Here is a 19,122-nt window from a genome sequence, read left to right on the forward strand (position 1 = left end):
AATAAGGTGAGAAGTAAAGGATAAGATTAAGGTGTGAAAGGCTATAGTAAAGATCAAGTGTCAATTTCAATAAGTGCATATCAGTTAAAATGCAAAGAGAAGCAAATGTCATGTTTGACTGCTTCCTCTCCATTCCAAAATTTCACTTTTCTAAATCAATTTATTATTGCATTTGAGTTCGAAGTGATGAAAATTAACATATTCAAATTATCTTGTCTTAATGAAGAATTTCATGCATTTTTTTAGTCTAACAACTTCAACTTGGTAGTTTTTGGAAGTGTCTTTTACTGTGAATTTGAATTGTTATCATGGTTCAGATATGATGGAAGAACCATATAGAAATAAGGTTGTTGGTGAAATTGGCCATAGAAATACGAGCAATTCTTTCAAGTTCACCACAAATTATGAGCATTAAAGCACTTGAACCAGCTTTCTTTAGATAGTTAGATAATACTTACAGAACTGATCTCTATCGAGGAAGGATGTATGTACTAGCTCAAGTTTGATTAGCAATAGAGGTCTTAATGAGGACGTACATCCATCAATCTTGGAATTAAGTGAATAGTTTACTGAAAGGGATAATGTCAAACATCTTTTTAGACGTTGTAGTCACTAATATAAATAGTGGTTTAGAGGATGTTCTATATAGCATCTAGCCCTTTGCTAACTTGATGGGTCAATTTGCTACTTCCCAAGCCAATAATCAATTCAAAAGGAGTTCATTGGTGGGAGATGATTATGTTTGATCGAGTCATATGACATTGACATTCCTTGCAAGGGGCAAAAATCCTTCTTCTAGTTCTTTAACTTTAGCTTCTTCATTTTAAAGCATAATGGGCATGTTGATTGACAAAGAGCCAAAAAATAAGGGGCATGAGCTTGTGCAATCTAAGAAGGTGTATAATGTCAGCAAAAGAAAGGTTAGAACTAGTGATAACCACAAGCCAAGACCAAGGATAGAAAAATTATCCAAAATCAAGTCAATGAGGTGTGGGAGCTAGTCCCTAACAGTGTAAAGGTGGGTTTCTTTAGTGTTAGTGTTGTTATGTTGTCATTTTGATAGTGTTTATAATTGATATTTTTTTAATCCTCTTGTAGTGAAAAATGAATGCACAACGGAATAAATTGATCTTACAACGCAGCACTCAACAGTGAAATATATAGAATAACAATCACACAGATTATAAAGAAAGCAATAACAAAGACATAAGTAATTAATTGGTTCAGTAATGCCTACATCCACGGGAGCAATCAGTATTGTTTTTCACTATCTTGTGTCCAAAAGATATGAACATTACAAAGTTACAACATATACAATATATATATATATATATATATATATATATATATATATATATATATATATATAACCCTCTCAGAAGTTCCCCCCAAGACCCAACCTATCCAACGTCCTAAAATTCAAAATTCGAAAATTAGCACTAATAACCTGAGCCAAATCGTCGACGATTTCAAACATACCGTCAACGGTTTAATACCGAGAGCAAAAAGTCATAGAAACAGACTCAAAACCGTTGATTATTTCACTTCACTAGGCCAAACCATCGATGGTTACAGGTAGGGGTGAGCAAACGGTCGGTTCGGCCAAATTCGGTTAATTAACTGAATTAACCGAAATTTTCGGTTAATGATTTCTGATAACCAAACCGACCGAACAAAGGAAGCTCACCGAACAGAACCCGACCGAATTACCTTTTCGGGTAATTCGGTTAACCGAATTTAACCGAAATAATTTGAAATTAATTATTAAAAACAGAATATAATTATAACTTTTTACCTAATTCGAGCTTAATTAAGCATCTCATCTGTTAATTTTATTTATAAAAAAAATATTTTGGTATTAAACTATAAGAGTAGAATCACTAGAATCATTAATTATCAATTCGGTTAACCGAATTGATAATTCATATTAACCGAACCGATAACTGATTAACCGAAAATTGGTAAATCTGTAACCGAACCGAGTCGACCCTATTTCTTGACTGAACCGAACCGACCGAAATTGGTCGGTTAATTCGGTTAATTCGGGTTTCCCCGAATTATGCTCACCCCTAGTTACAGGGAAACCGTCAACGGTTTCCTCCTCAAAAATTTCAGTTGCTGTTTTCTTCCATCTTTTCTTATTGTACATGCATTTCACTCAATATATGAACCACATATCATGACAATGTAGACCTTGGTGAATATATGCCCCTTAGGAGAAAATCAAAAACATAAAACCACTGCTCCACCTGCAATGAAAATCCGTATAGGTTGGAACCGCCCCCTGTCTTGCAATTGGAGACAAAAACCAAGTCCAAGCAATGTTTGAACTTGTCCGTGGAAGTTTCGATTTCTACCATGAACCCCGATTCAATTGTAGATGTTACACCCAAAGACTATACGTTGGACTTCCAACAAGTAAGCCTTCCCACAACAGTAAGCACATACCCCATTGTAGGCCTCCTGTCATCAAAGCCCCCTGCATAGCCTACTTTCATAAATCTCACGATTGACGAATCACTCTTTTTCTTGCCGAAACACCCCATTGTACCAGCATAGGGGACCTTTGACATATCCCGAACATCACCATCCATCCTTGGGTACTGAGTGGTAGACAATTTACATTGATTCTCCATAAAACCACCCGGAGACAACCACAATCTCCCTGCAATTCTGTCCACAAAGCCACCCTGAGATAACCTCAATTTCTCTGCAGCTCTATCCTTGCGAATCTCCAAACCAAGATTCTCCTTGACCAAACCAAAATCTTCATGTCAAAACCTTTTCTCAACAAAGTTTCTAATTGATTAGCCTTAGTCAAAGTCTTCATAGTAAATAACATGCTATCCACAAACAACAGATACATCACCCCCCTTACATTCTATCACCCTTTTTCCCTTTTGGAAGCTCCACCAACTCCCACATTTGATTCTTATGCAATAACTCCATTTCCTTCACCATAACACTCATCCATTAATTTTTCCCTTTGCCGTGCATCACATCTTGGAAAATAGTAAGAACCTTGCTAGTGGTGATAAATGCATAAAACATCATATTATCACATCCATACCTGAGTGGTGGCCTGATAGTGGATCTGGTCCCACTATTATCCTACTAGTATCTCGATTTATAACTCCCTGCATTATGAACAACGTCATCTCTGCCCTAAGTATGTAACTCCACCTACATCACATGTTTATTCTTGTTGTAGTTTTCTAGCATCTGTTTCTATTCCTTTACCTGAGTACGCTGCACCATGGCTGTAGTGATCCTAAAAATAATAATTAAATAAATAATAAATACTAATTAAATTATATAATATAATATATTAATATTATATATATATATATATATATATATATATATATAAGTAACCTAAAGGATCCTTTAGGATTGAAATTTCAATACAGAGACTCCCCCCTAGAATGCTCTCTCTCTCTCTCTCTCTCTCTCTCTCTCTCTCTCTCTCTCTCTCTCTCTCTCTCTCTCTCTCTCTAGATTTCTCAGCTATTTCTCGGCCAAATCGAAAAACAAATACCATATATGGGTCCCAGTTTCGTTCCTAAACACTTTAACCTGATTGGATTCATCGTTTGGGCATCGTAGGCACCACTCCAAGGTTAAGGTAAATGGAATTGATTATGTCAGGTATTTTAGAAAATTTACCCTATCAAATTGAAGCACGTCAATTTAATTAGATTTGTGTTATTTAAAATATGCCCGATTTAAATTGAGTATGTGAAATTAATTATATTTATGTCCAAATTTTATTTTAAAAATATTCTTGAGTTAAGTTAAAATGCAAGGATTTGATTATATCATATTTTTGGGAATATTTTGGAATTGAATTAAATAGGTGAAATTAGTTCTACCATTGTTTTAAGCAAAAATATATTTTTTCCAGGCAGTTATTATGTTATGGATTATCACTCAAACTTTGTGGCATGAGTATAATTATTTTTATCAGATAAATGAGCTTATTGGAATATTTTATGTTTATTCAAAACAAGTACAATATGATAATGATTTTCAAAAAATGTCATAAATATTATGGAATTATGATATGACAGTTTAGCCTGCTTAATGTCGTGTTTAGTATGATATGACAGTTTAGCCGGCTTAATGTCGTGATCAGTATATTATGATAGTCCGGCCAACTTAATGTCATGATCAGTATATTATGACAGTTTAGCCGTCTTAATGCCGTAATTAATATATTATAACAGTTTAACCGTCTTAATGTCGTGATCAGTTATAGAATGATGGTTTTATACAGAAATATGATATGATAGTTTTATGTAAAATTATGAAAAAATGATATTTATGTTACAATTATATTATATGAATTGTATTATATGGTATCAGAACCCTAATGGATCAATTATGTTCAGAGCATGGTACCGTTTCTGTTATGATATAGTCAGTGTCACCACACTTCTTAGATAGAGTGTAGGTGATTGGATAGTCAATTGGGCCATTGAAGAGTAGGATACCCCCTTGGGTCTAGACAAGGATATTGGTGACCAATCGTACTTACAGACGTGTTATGTTTGACTTAACGTGGTAAGCCAACCATTGCTAAGTCCCTCTTACGGGCTGCACAACCTGATCATGTGGGGTTATTACATGATATTATATGATTGTCCATCCAGGGGAAATTTTAGTTATGTATATGTATATCAGATGATTTATGTACTCATAAAAACTTATTATGATACAGTATGTATTTTCCATATATATATATATATATATATATATATGTGTGTGTGTGAGTATAGATTTACGAGATTTATTAATTAAAGTTTACTGTTTAAAGTATATATTTATGCTACACAGAACTCATGTTGCCACACATTGATAATAATCCATTCCTTTTTACTGAGAGGTGTCTCACCCTAATAATTTTAACATTTCAAGAAATACAAGAAACCAAGTCTAGAGTGCTCTGGGGCGGGACTTAGATAGTTTTGTTAAAAGTAAGTGCCTGTGAGTACTGATATGTATATAGTGATGTTTTGTACACCATGGGTTGTAATTATGTTTATGGGGAGACACTTATGTGATGATTGATGGTATTAGAACTCTGGTATTGTATCTGAGATTTTATGTACATGTTTTCATTGTTTGGATTAGATGAATTATGGACAGGTATACCCGTTATCCCACTTTGGGTTCGAGTCAGTGTAGTTTTGGTATTAGAGCATTTTTATATTTATAGTAGTATAATTTTTGGGTTGCTATAGGTGTGGTATCATAGTATAGGTTGTTAGGTTCTGTAAACTTCAGCGGATAACAATATTAGAGTATAGGAATGGATCTTGATGAGGGTAGGAAATTGGTAGAGTAGGATTTTAGTAAGTCATTGTAGGAAGTTAAGATTGGAATTTAGGGTTTTGTCTCGCAGCCTGGAGGCAGGAATTCCATGACAGTTTCTGTGATTTTCCTGAGACAACGGTTTCAGGAAAGCCATGGTAAACCATCATCGATTTTGGTTTCTAAGTGGTAAGACTGAACCTTAAATTAGGAATAAGGACATTAAGTTGGTTGGTTGTGTAAGGATATAGTATATTTTATATAGCTTCCCAGTTAAATGATTGTATCAACCGTATTAAGGTAGTAGGATTCTAAGACTGTTTTGTTCTATTTTCAGGATGGACCGTGAGAGTAGTAATGCAAATGCTGATGGTCGTAACAATGTGGGGCCTTCCAACATGGGTGGTAGTGATTCTGATACAGTGTTGCGCAGTATTGCTCGGCAAGTCATGGTAGAGATAGCAAGAAACTCAGGGGAACATGGCTACCCACCAGCTCATCATGGTTGCACAATAGGGCAGTTCACTCGTATGAATCCCCCATCATTTTTAGGAGGAGCTGACCCATTCGCGACAAAGAACTGGGTCCAAGAAATTGAGGAAATATTGGCATTTCTTCCCTTGCACTGAGGAGTAGAAAGTTTTGTTTGCTACTTTTAATATGATTGGGGATGCTAAATGATGGTGGAGATTGGTGAAGTTATTGGGGAGCAGAGGCCAGTACCCGCAGTCTTAATTTGGAGTCATTTCAAGGAGATATTTTTCGACTGATACTTTCCCGCTACTACGAGGAATGATAAAGCGGAGGAATTTTTGAATTTGACTTAGGGACACCTGACAGTTCAGCAATATGCTCCCGTTTTACCCCGTATATGGTGCCAAATGAGGAGAAGAAGGCGAGAAGATTTGAGAGAGGCCTGAGGTAGGGTATCTATGAACAAGTAGTGGCTTTTCAAATTCAAACCTTTTCAAAGTTAGTGGATAAAGCCACGGTGATAGAAATGAGTCTATAGAGGAGCACAGGGGTGCAAAGTCAGAGAAAGAGGCCCACGCCTCCTGATTTTCAAGCAAGTACCAGTCGAGGCCCATGGATGAGAGACAGAAACAGTGAAGGCTAAAGATAAGAGATGAGGAGGCATGGATATCAGGGTGGTCAATCTTATCTTACTTGCCTTAGATGCAATAGGAGGCACGTAGGGGAATGCTAGGTTAAGGCAATTATCTACTATCGGTGCGGCCGGCCTGGCCACATGGCACGATATTGTTGTGCGCTGCCGAGTAATGCTCTTGCTCCTAAACAATTCTAGGGAAACAACCAGGCACCCTGAGATAGCCAACATAAGAACATTGTTTAGGCACGGGTTTACTCTCTCACACCAGGGAACGCAGAGAATGCAAGATACGTGGTGACAAGTATTATTTTTATATATTCAATTAAAGTTGTTGTTTTGTTTGATTGAGGGGCAATACACTTGTTTGTTTCTCTAGAGTATATCAGATTGTGTGGGATAGAAACTCAGTTACTGGATGCCGAATAATCTGTGGCCACACCGATATGAGCAGTAGTGGTGTGTAGGAAGGTGCTTAAAGGCTATCCAGTTCAGGGAAGAATGCTACCAGTTGATCTTGTAGTGCTTGATATGCACGGATTCAACGTGATTCTGGGAATGGACTGGCTAGCCGCCAACTATGCCAATATCGATTGTTATCATAGAGAGGTAGTATTCAGACCTCCTAAGGAGCAAGAGTACAGGTTTGTTGGGTCGAGTGTGCGCTCCTCACCACAGATATTGTCAGCCATTCAGGTGAGAAAGTTACTCCTAGAGGGATGTCGGGGGTATTTAGCCAGTGTGAAGGAAGCACCACTGGGAGACTTAAAGATTGAAGATGTTCCAATGGTGAGAGAGTTTTCAGATGTATTCCCAGAGGATTTACCTAGGTTGCCTCCCAATCGTGAAATCGAATTTTCTATTGACTTATTTCCAAGGATGGCACCAATCTCTAAGGTTCCCTACAGAATGGTTCCGACAGAGTTGAGGGAATTAAAGGAGCAATTGCAGGAATTACTAGATAAAGGGTTCATCAAATCCAGTGTGTCACCCTAAGACGCAGCAGTTTTGTTTGTTAAAAAGAAGGATGGATCAATGAGGATGTGTATCGACTATCATGAAATAAATAAAGTGACGATTAAGAATAAATACCCGCTATCTTGAATTGATAATCTATTTAACCAATTCCAGGGAACACAGGTTTATTCTAAGATTGACCTTCAATCTAGGTATCATCAGGTGAAATTCAAGGCAGAAAATATTCCAAAGACTGCTTTTTGAATCAGGTATGGTCATTATGAGTTGTTGGTTATGCCTTTCGGACTAACTAATGCTCCTGCGGCATTTATGGACCTGATGAACAGGGTCTTTCATAAATACCTAGATCAGTTTGTGGTGGTGTTTGTAGATGATATTCTGATTTATTTGAGGAATCCCGAGGAGCACGAAAATCATTTTAGGCTGGTACTTCAGTTGCTAAGGGAAAAGAAGCTTTATGCTAAATTCAAGAAATGTGAATTGTGGTTGCAAAACGTTGCATTCCTTGGACACGTGATATCCAGGGATGGTGTTTTTGTAGACCTAAGCAAGATAGAGGCAGTTGTGAATTGATCAAGATCGAAGAATGTTCAGAAAATCAGAAGTCTCCTGGGTCTAGTAGGGTCTTATCGGCGGTTTGTGGAAGAATTTTCTAGACTATCGGGTCCTCTGACACGGTTGACAAAGAAAAATGTGAAATATGAGTGGACCGATGATTGTAAGCAGAGTTTTCAAGAATTGAAATAGCGACTCGTCACTACTCCAGTTTTGACCATTCCATTAGGAAATGATGGTTTCGTGATTTATAGTGATGCGTATTAGAAAGGGTTGGGGTGTGTTCTGATGCAATAGGAAAAAGTTATGGGTTATGCTTCTTGGCAACTCAAGGAGTACAAGAAGAACTACCCTACACATGATTTGGAATTGGCAGCAATGGTTTATGCATTGAAAATTTGGAGACACTCCTTATACGGAAGAAGATGTGAGATCTTTATGGATCACAAAAGCCTTAAGTATTTCTTTACGTAGAAGAAGTTGAATATAAGGCAAAGGAGGTGGCTGGAATTAGCTAAGGACTACGGCTGTAGCATCAGTTACCACTCAGAAAAGGCTAATGTGGGAGCTGATGCCCTAAGCCCGTATCTGGTTCTGAAAGTTATCTTTGATATGTCCTCTACCTTAACCTTCACCTGATGATAACTTGATCAAAGGTCGATCTTAGAATAGACTCGCATACGCTGAAGTTGATCAAATAAATCATCTATTCGGGGTAAAGGATATCTGGTTTTAATGGTTACCTTGTTTATCTCCCTGTAATCTATGCACATCCTCATAGACCCGTCTTTCTTCCTTACGAATAATAGTGGTGCTCCCTAGGGCAATACGTTGGGTATGATAAACCCTTTATTCAATAGATCATGTAACTAGTCCTTTAATTCTTCCAATTCAGTTGGAGCCATACGATAAGGAGCCCTACAAATCGGCGCTGTCCCTGGAAGTAAATCTATAGCAAAATCTATCTCGCGATCGAGAGGCAACCCAAATAGCTCTTCTGAAAAAATATCTGGAAATTCCCTTACCACTGGTGTACTGTCAAGCTTCAATTCATTTTCTAACACCTCCTTTACAAATGCCATAAACCTCTGTATAAATACTATACTAATCTACTATGAACTCATGCCACACGATTTAAATAAATAGATTCACATGTTCTAAAATATGTATTTTCTGCTATACAAATATTTTATGATCTGAATAATAATAATCTGGTAAAACATGTAATTTTTACTAATGATCATACTAAAATTCCTAGCATAGCATATTTCCCTTTCTTAGTAATTAAGCTCGCCCACTAACGTTCCAAATTACACCTTTGGCATTTATAATTCCATAACCCTGAAAATATTTTATATATATATATCTTGTCAATCAGCTAAATATCCAGAATTTTCTTCATTTTTCCATCTTCGAAATTATAAACAATTCATTATTTACCTAGGTTTCTGAAAAAATATCCACTGAGGTCCTCAACCCACTCCTGCAGGGTCCCCAAAACACCCTCTTCCTGAAAATATAATACCCTGATTTTATTTCACAAAACTCTAGTATATTCTCATATAATACAAAATCTAAGCTCAAATGAACTTGGTAATATTGACAAAACCCAAATAATTTACTTACCCTGGTTTTGGGATGGTTCCCAAACTTCTCAAATCAACATTTCACTCCAGCTATGTTGTAGAGAATCTCCCCAGGATCACCATGGTAGCTTTTGATCGTCGAACTTGGGAAAGACGAAGTCGAATTTGTAGAAAGAAGTTAGAGGAACCGAGTTAGGGAGAGAGTGAAACCGTTAAAATGAATTTTCTTTTGTTAAAAATCCGTTTTAGGGCTATATATAGAGTGTTGTCCACGTGGCCTCGTCGACGAGCCACGTCTCCTCGTTGACGAGTCCAAGCAGTAGTCTCATGAACGAACGCCTACTCATCGTCAATGAGATTCAGGCCCTGAAAATGGTCCTCTTGGTAACTTCTCGTCAATGAGATGAATGTCCCCGTTGAAGAGCCCAATAGTTTGCTCATCGACGAGCACTTCTACACTCGTCGACAAGGCCCTGTTGAACCCTTTATAAAATTTCTTTTCTCTCCTTTCTTTTATCATTTAATTACCATAATTCTTCGAGTCTCTACACTGGAAGATATGTTGCGGGCTTGTGTGTTGGACTTTGGGGGTAGTTGGATTCAGCATCTGCCACTAGTGGAGTTTTCTTACAATAATAGTTATCAGGCCAGTATTGAAATGGCACCGTATGAAGCGTTATATGGTCAAAGGTTCCAAACTCCACTATATTAAGATGAAGTTGGTGAAAGGAAAATTTTGGGGCCATAAATTGTACAGCAGACTTATGAGAAAATCAAGCTTATTTAGGAAAGAATTTAAACAGCTTGAAGTCGACAGAAAAGTTATGCAGATACCTGCCGTCGGAAGCTGAAGTTTGGTGTAGGAGATAATGTATTCTTGAAAATTGTGCCAATGAAAGGAGTTATAAGATTTGGAAGGAAGGATAAGCTAAACCCTAGTTATATTGGGCCATTCGAGATACTGGAAAGAATTGGTCTAGTTGCCTACAGGTTAGTGTTACCCCCAACATTATCCAGAATTCACGACGTATTCCATGTGTCTATATTGAAGAAGTACGTCCCAGATTCGTCGCATGTAATAAGTTAGACTACCCATTTTCTTCTAATCAGGGCTAACTACTCCATGAATAGGTTGGCTAAGTTGTATATCCAAGAGATAGTTAGACTTCATGGAGTACAAGTTTCCATCATATTAGACCGGGACCCACGGTTCACATCTCAGTTATGGAAGAACTTATAGAGTGCCTTATGTTCCCAATTGAATTTTAGCATGACATATCACCCCCAAACTGATGGACAGATAGAGAGGACCATTTAGATACTGGAAGATATGTTGCAGGCTTGTGTGTTGGACTTTGGGGGAAGTTGGATTCAGTATCTGCCACTGGTATAGTTTTCTTACAATAATAGCTATCAAGTCAGTATTGAGATGACACCATATGAAGCGTTATATGGTCGAAGGTGCCGAACTCTACTATATTGGGATGAAGTTGGTGAAAGGAAAATTTTGGGGCTGGAAATTGTACAGCAGACTTCTGAGAAAATCAGGTTTATTCTGGAAAGAATTAAAAAAACTTAAAGTCGACAGAAAAACTATGCAGATACCCACTATTGAAAGCTTAAGTTTGGTGTAGGAGATAACGTATTCTTGAAAATTGCGCCAATGAAAAGAGTTATGAGATTCGGAAGGAAGGATAAGCTAAACCTTAGGTATATTGGGTCATTCAAGATACTGGAAAGAATTGGTCTAGTTGCCTAAATGTTAGCGTTACCCCCAACATTATCTAGGATCCACGACATATTTCATGTGTCTATGTTAAAGAAGTACGTCCAAGATTCGTCACATGTAATAAGTTATGAGGCACTGGAGCTTGGAAATACTTTATCCTATGATGAAGTGCCAGTTCAAATCCTAGATCGGAAAGAACAAGAATTATGAATCCATTTGTAAAAGTACTTTGGAGGAATCATGCAGTTGAGGAAGCCTCGTGAGAATTAAAAGAGGAGATACACCAGAAGTATCAGTAATTAATTGATGAGGCTCCAACACTAAGCAGTTTAGTGTGACCATTCAGGTAAGTATTCATTTGTATGTAAGCAGGTTTTGTACAGGGTAATTAGTTGAGTGTAATTAATTGTAAATCTAAATGTGATGGTTTCTATGTTGAGTGGTTTTGGGAGAGTTTTTATTTGGGCTATTTGTAATCTCATAGGGCCGTTCATGTAACCACGATATTCCTCCGCCAATAGTGAGGATTATTAATAAATTTGGGACAGGACCACTATGTGGGTGGTCACCGGCTCTTCATAGAGCCAGGTGAGCATTTTAGTAAATTCCATAGTTTGGGGTGAATGTTGATTAGCAAAATTCGAGGAAGAAATTTTGATAAGGATGGGAGGATGTAGTGATCCTAAAAAAAGCATTTAATTAATTAAATAAATAATAAATACTAATTAAATAATATAACATAATATATTAATATAATATTATATTATAATTATATATATATAACCTAAAGGATTAGGATCCTTCAGGATTGAAATTTCAATACAGAGACCCCCCCCCACTAGAAAGCTCTTTCTCTCTCTCTCTCTCTCTCTAGATTTCTTGGTTGTTTCTCGGTCAAATCGAAGAACAAACACAATATCTGGGTCCCAGCTTTGCTCTTGAACACTTTAATCGGAGTGGATTCATCGTTTGGGCATCATAAGCACCACTCCAGAGCTATGGTAAGGGGAATAGATTATGTTAGATATTTTAGAAAATTTACCCGATTAAATTGACACAGGAATTTAATTAGATTTGTGTTATTTAAAATATGTTCGATTTAAATTGAGTATGTGAAATTAATTATCTTTATGTCCATGTGAAATTAATTATCTTTATGTCCAGATTTTATTTTAAAAATATGCTTGAGTTAAGTTAAACTGCAGGGATTTGATTATATCATATTTTTGGGAATATTTTGAAATTGAATTAAATAAGTGAAATTAGTTCTACCCTTATTTTCAGCAAAAATATATTTTTCCCAAGCAGTTATTATATTAGAAAATTTATATATTTTAGAAAATTTACCCGATTAAATTGACACAGGAATTTAATTAGATTTGTGTTATTTAAAATATATTCGATTTAAATTGAGTATGTGAAATTAATTATCTTTATGTCCATGTGAAATTAATTATCTTTATGTCCAAATTTTATTTTAAAAATATGCTTGAGTTAAGTTAAACTGCAGGGATTTGATTATATCATATTTTTGGGAATATTTTGAAATTGAATTAAATAAGTGAAATTAGTTCTACCCTTATTTTCAGCAAAAATATATTTTTCCCAAGCAGTTATTATATTATAGATTATCACTCAAACTGTATGGTATGAGTATAATTATTTTTATCACATAAATGAGCTTGTTAGAATATTTTATGTTTATTCAGAACAAGTACAATATGATAATGATTTTATGACAGTTCAGCCGGCTTAATGTCGTGTTCAGTACGGTATGATAGTTTAGCCGGCTTAATGTCATGATCAGTATATTATGATAGTTCAGCCAACTTAATGTCGTGATCAGTATATTAGGACAGTTTAGCTGGCTTACTACCATGATAAGTTATGGAATGATGATTTTATACAGAAATATGATATGACAGTTTTATGCAGAATTATGAAAAAATGAGATTTATGTTACAACCATATTATATGAATTGTATTATATGGTATCAGAACCCTGATGGATGATTTATGTTCAGAGTATGGTACCATTGCTATTATGATATAGTTAGTGCAACCACACTTCTTGGATAGAGTGTGTAGGTGATTGGATAGTTGATTGGGCCCTTGAAAAGAAGGATACCCTCCTGGGTCCGTACTAGGGTAGGGGTGGCCAATCGTATTTACAGACGCGTTATGTTTGGCTTAGCGTGGTAGGCCAGCCATTGTTAAGTCCCGCATACAAGCTACACAACCTGATCATGTGGGGTTATTATATGATATTATATGATTGTCCATCTAGGGGAAAATTCAGTTATGTATATGTATATCAGATGATTTACGTACTCAGAGAAACTTATTATGATACAATATGTATTTTCCATATATATATATATATATATATATATATATATATATATAGGTGTGAGTACAGATTTACCAAATTTATAAGTTAAAGTTTACTATTTAAAGTATATATTTACGTTACATAGAACTCATGTTGCCACACACTGATAATAATTTATTCCTTCTTACTGAGAGGTGTCTCACCCTAATAATTTCAACATTTTAGGAAATACGAGAAATCAAGTCTAGAGTGCTTCGGGGCGAGACCTAGATAGTTGTGTTAAAAGTAAGTGTCTGTGAGTACTGATATGTATATAGTGATGTTTTGCACACCATGGGTTGTAATTATGTTGATGGGGAGACACTTATGTGATGATTGATGGTATTAGAACTCTAGTATTGTATATGAGATTTTATGTATATGTTTCCTCTATTTGGATTAGATGAATTATGGACAAGTATACCCGCTATCCCACTTCAGGTTCAGGTAAGTATAGTTTTGGTATCAGAGCATTTTTATATTTATAGCAGTATAATTTTTGGGTCGCTACAATGGCTTTCTCACCAAAAACCTATAGCAGTATAATTTTTGGGTCGCTACAATGGCTTTCTCACCAAAAACCATGTCTCCACTAATCACCACCTTGCTTGCCATTGGATCACCCAACTTGAACCCACCTTTCTTATACCTAAGAAAGATGTACCGTCCGAAAATTACACCAAACTTAGATCTCATCTCACTAGAAATGTGCACGACTGGACATCAAGATACTCTCACATCAAATGTCTATCGCTTAACCTATCCATGCCTCTTCTACAACTCTCCCATCTAGTGATACCTTAGGCTATTGGTTAAATGAGAAATGTGTCATACTCACTGACTTTACCAAGAAGTTCCTTACAAGCCCTGCATACAACCCACCATGCTGCTCACAAAACTCCTTGAACAAAACCATCGTACTCAGTTCCAATGTCTGACATGAGGATCTCTCTTTTGGTCTGGTTTTCCACCTTAGTCACAAGTTAAATCAGACAATTATTTCTAACTTGTACCGCATGAGATACACCAAGACCTTTCGTGATAAACCCATGAAATACATATGTCCATGCCATGATGTAATCCTCATCGGTCCCTAAACATCTAAATAAATATAGTTATAAAAACCTTTTGTCTTGTATGTGGTTATTTTACATAAAACAGTATCACTTAACTCATATTCTACAGCTACAGCTCCACCTACAATTGTGGTACCTTGCAGTCCATATATATTTCCTGCTAATTTCTGTCCCTTCATCACCATCAAGTCACCTTCACACACATTCATTATCCCACTTCAGAATTGTAACTATACCTGTTACAATCTAAAGTACCCAATGAAACCAAATTTTTCTGTAAATCCGGTACATGCTTTACATCACATAAAGTTCTCACTACACCATTATACATCTTAATTCTGATATTTCATATTCCAATTATTTTGCATACAACATTATTTCCCATTATAATATAGCCAGAATTAACTAACATGTAGGTGTAGAACCAATTTCTATTTGTTGTCATATGATAAGAAAATCCCAAATCTAGGATTTAAAAAATCCATGAGGCATTTTGAACTGATGAAACATATAGCATATCACCATCACTGCTCCTTGAGTCTCCTTCCACTACATTTGCAGATTTTGATGAACCCTCTTAATTTTCAGTATTCCCCTTTTTCCACTCCGGACACTCTGATTTTATAAGCCCAATTTTCCCATACTTAAAACATCTTATGTCCTTCTTCTTCCCAGACTGTGATCAAGATTTATTTCCCCTCAAATCGCTTAAAAAATTGCTTCTCCCATGTTCCTAGTTACCCTTTATCACAAGCTCTTCACCATGTGAAATTTTATCACTGGCCATATTTCTTTAATGAAAACCCAGCAATGCGCATGTTACCTCTTTCAAATTCAAGCTTTCTTTTCCCCATGTTATAGTAGTAAAAAAATTCTCATGTGTGTGAGACATACTTAGGCAATTCAATAGCATCAGTGCCTTGTCTTCCTCCTCGAACTTTACATCAACGCGCATCAAATTACTTATAATTTGGTTGAATGCATTGATGTGTTGGTTCAAATCCAAACCCTCCACCATCTTAAACCAATACAATCTTTTCTTAAGAAATAATTTGTTCAATAAAGACTTAGACATATACCCTCTTTCTAGTTTCTGCCAAACTGCTATTGGAGAATCCTCATCCATGACGTAATACAACACGTCATCAGCCAAACAAATTCGGATAGTCGACACCGCCTGCACTTCCAATTCATTACAATTTGTTTCATCTATGGTTTCCAGTTGAACTCCATAAAAAGCCTTCACCATACCTTACTGTGCTAACAGATCCTTAACGCTTCTTTGCCATAAACCGAAGTTTCCCATTCCATTGAACTTAGTAACATCAAACTTTGCAGAAGAAGTTCTAGAGGCCATTACAACAATGCTCTGATACCAATTTGTTGTAAAAAAAGAATGCACAACGGAATAAATCGATCTTACAACGCAACATTCAATTGTGAAATATACAGAACAACAATCACGCAGATTATAATGAAAGTAATAACAAAGACACGAGGAATTATGTGGTCCCACAATGCCTACATCCATGGGAGCAATCGACAATATTTTTCACTATCTTGTGTCCAAAATACATGAACATTATAGAGTTACAACATATGCAACATATATATAACCCTCTCAAAAGTTTTCCCCAAAAACCCAACCTATCCAACGTCCCAAAATTTAAAATTTGAAAATCAGCGCTGGTAACCCAAGCCAAATCCTCGACAATTTCAAACATACCATCAACAGTTTAATACCGAGAGCAAATAGTCATAGAAACAAACTCAAAATTGTCGACTGTTTCACTTCACTATGCCAAATCGCCAACGATTTCCTCTTGCAAACTTCAGTTGTTGTTTTCTTCCATGTTTTCTCATTGTACATGCATTCCACTCAATATATAAGCCATATATCACAACACCTTCGATTTTTTGTTTTATTTTTAAATTAATGAAATATGTGCTTTGTTACAAGGAGTTAAGTGTTGTATTGACAACTTGTTAGATTGAACTATAAAGCACATGTTTTTAAGAAGTGTTATTGTTTAGGTTAAGAATTTTAGGCAATGGACACCTGAAGAGGTGCAAAACTTTGTCCATGTTATTTTATGTTTTTCTATAGTCTTAAAAAAATTTAAGATTAATATTAACTAATATTAAGAATTCTAATAATTGTATTGTCAAAACAAGTGATTTTTCTAGTTAGATGTATTGTTTGTTTGTATATTTCTAGTTGGAAATATAATTAGTAACCTCTTTTAAGAGCTATTAAAATAATATATAAATATTAAAATATATTAATATTTTCTAATAAATATTTATAATTCATTTTTAAATATTTTAGATTAAAAATAATTACAGTATGTTAATTAATATTTTTAACTGAATTTTTAATATTATCTAATTAACAAAGTAATTGATATTTTCAATTAAAGATTTTAACGAACAGTTTTAATTACCATTTGAAAAATTTTCTAACAATGAAATCATGTTAATAGAATTAATTAAAATTTTATAATTTTAAGTTGATTAATATTTATTTCAAGTAACATTTTTATGCTATTCAATTCAAAACTTAAACTAAATATTTTAGTAAAAACTTTAAATTTTGTTAAATTTTAAAATTAAATAATTTATAATTAAAATTTTTAATTAACACTTTTAATATTTTTTTTAATTAAAAAGTTTATTAGTATTCACTAATATTTTTTTTTTAAATGCCATTTAACTACAAAAAATTTAATATATTTTTAATTAAAATTTTATAATAAAATCTTTAATTAAAAACATAAATATTTTGTAATTAACAAAATAATTAATATTTATTTTAATTTTACATTTTTATTGATATTTTAATATTTTCTATCGAATAAAAACAATACATGATTATTATTTTATACTTAAAAATAATATTATTTTAAAATTATGTTTATAATATTATTAGTTTGATAACATTTTTATGACTTATCATTAATTCTTATTAAAATGATCATCATGTCCATAAGTTGTTTAAACTTATAAGCTTGCCACTATTTATGAAGAGAAAACAACTTATAAATTGTAAGAAGTAATTACTTCTCAAAAAATAATTTGAAAAAATTAATATAATGTATACTTATATGGTACAAGTCATTACGGTTGCAAATAAGTCATTCAACGCTCGACTCGATAATAACTCATTCGAAATGAGTCAAGGTTGAGCTTGGATTTTGATCTTGAAAACTAATAAGCTGAACTTGAGTTAGGAGATATTCAGATCGTAAAGCTCATGAACGTATCATTTAAGTAGCTCCTAACTTAGATAGTTTAAAAACTCAAACAATAGGTTTGTTTAATAAGTTTAAGAGTTGGTTAATGAAGTAAGTTGATCAACTTTTTAGTACATGGAATCAAAAATAAATTTGTCCATTTTCTTGTTAAGAGGCTCATTAATTTATAGATTTGATTTAGAAATTGTTTTTAAAAAAAAAATTGACGTTATTTTACACACAGCCCGACATGCATGCACTCGCGCACGCGCACACACACACATATTTATAAGAATTTTTTTTTCTCTTAGTTATCACTAATCACGTAGCTGTGTTATCTTTTAAAAAACCTTTAATGGCATAGAGATAGTAGAACAAATCAATAAATATTAATTTCATGTTTTAATAAATTGGACCATTTGTTCGTTAATATCAATAAGTAATTTTATAATTAATTTTAAATTTTGATAATTTATATTCGAAACTGTTGTGTGTAATTAAGCTGATTGCTAATTCTATTTTTCAGATTTTAATTAATTATAAGCAAACCACAATCTGATTTTACCTAAGCATCAACCACAATCACACCTAAACGACCTATTTATTTTAATGTGTGTGTGTGTGCCAAGTCTGATCAAGAAAAATATTTGTTCACCAATCCAATATTCAGTAAAACATAAACATGTCACAATCACAATCCACAAGAACACATTACGTGGTTCGGCCCAAAAATTGGCCTACATCCACGGTAGAAACTCACATTCAGAGAGACTATATTAAATCTGGCGGAAATAAACATACATACACAGATTTACCCTTTCTTGGCTCACCAATCTCCTCTAGAAATCAGCCCAAGAGTGACCCAAGAAACCCCCTCTTCGCACCTGCGAAGAACCCTAGATTTCTCTCTATATTCCTCCCTGATTTCCCTAAAAGAAACCCTCCCAAGAAACTAAATCTGTGCTTACCTTGCCTTACCCTTGCGTGAACCTCCACTGGAGGTTCGAGACCCCCCAACGCCGAACTTCCCTGCCGTCTCCTTCTCTCGTGCGGCCTCACTCTCCCGCGTGACTAAAGGAACTCGCTGCTGCAGATGCTCTCTCTCACGGTTGCTGAAGAAGAAGACTCGCGGTTGCAGGCTGAAAAGAAATCTGAAGCTGCCCCCCAAAACTT

Source organism: Malania oleifera, chromosome 9 (genome assembly GCF_029873635.1).
Source record: "Malania oleifera isolate guangnan ecotype guangnan chromosome 9, ASM2987363v1, whole genome shotgun sequence".
Taxonomy (NCBI): Eukaryota; Viridiplantae; Streptophyta; class Magnoliopsida; order Santalales; family Ximeniaceae; genus Malania; species Malania oleifera.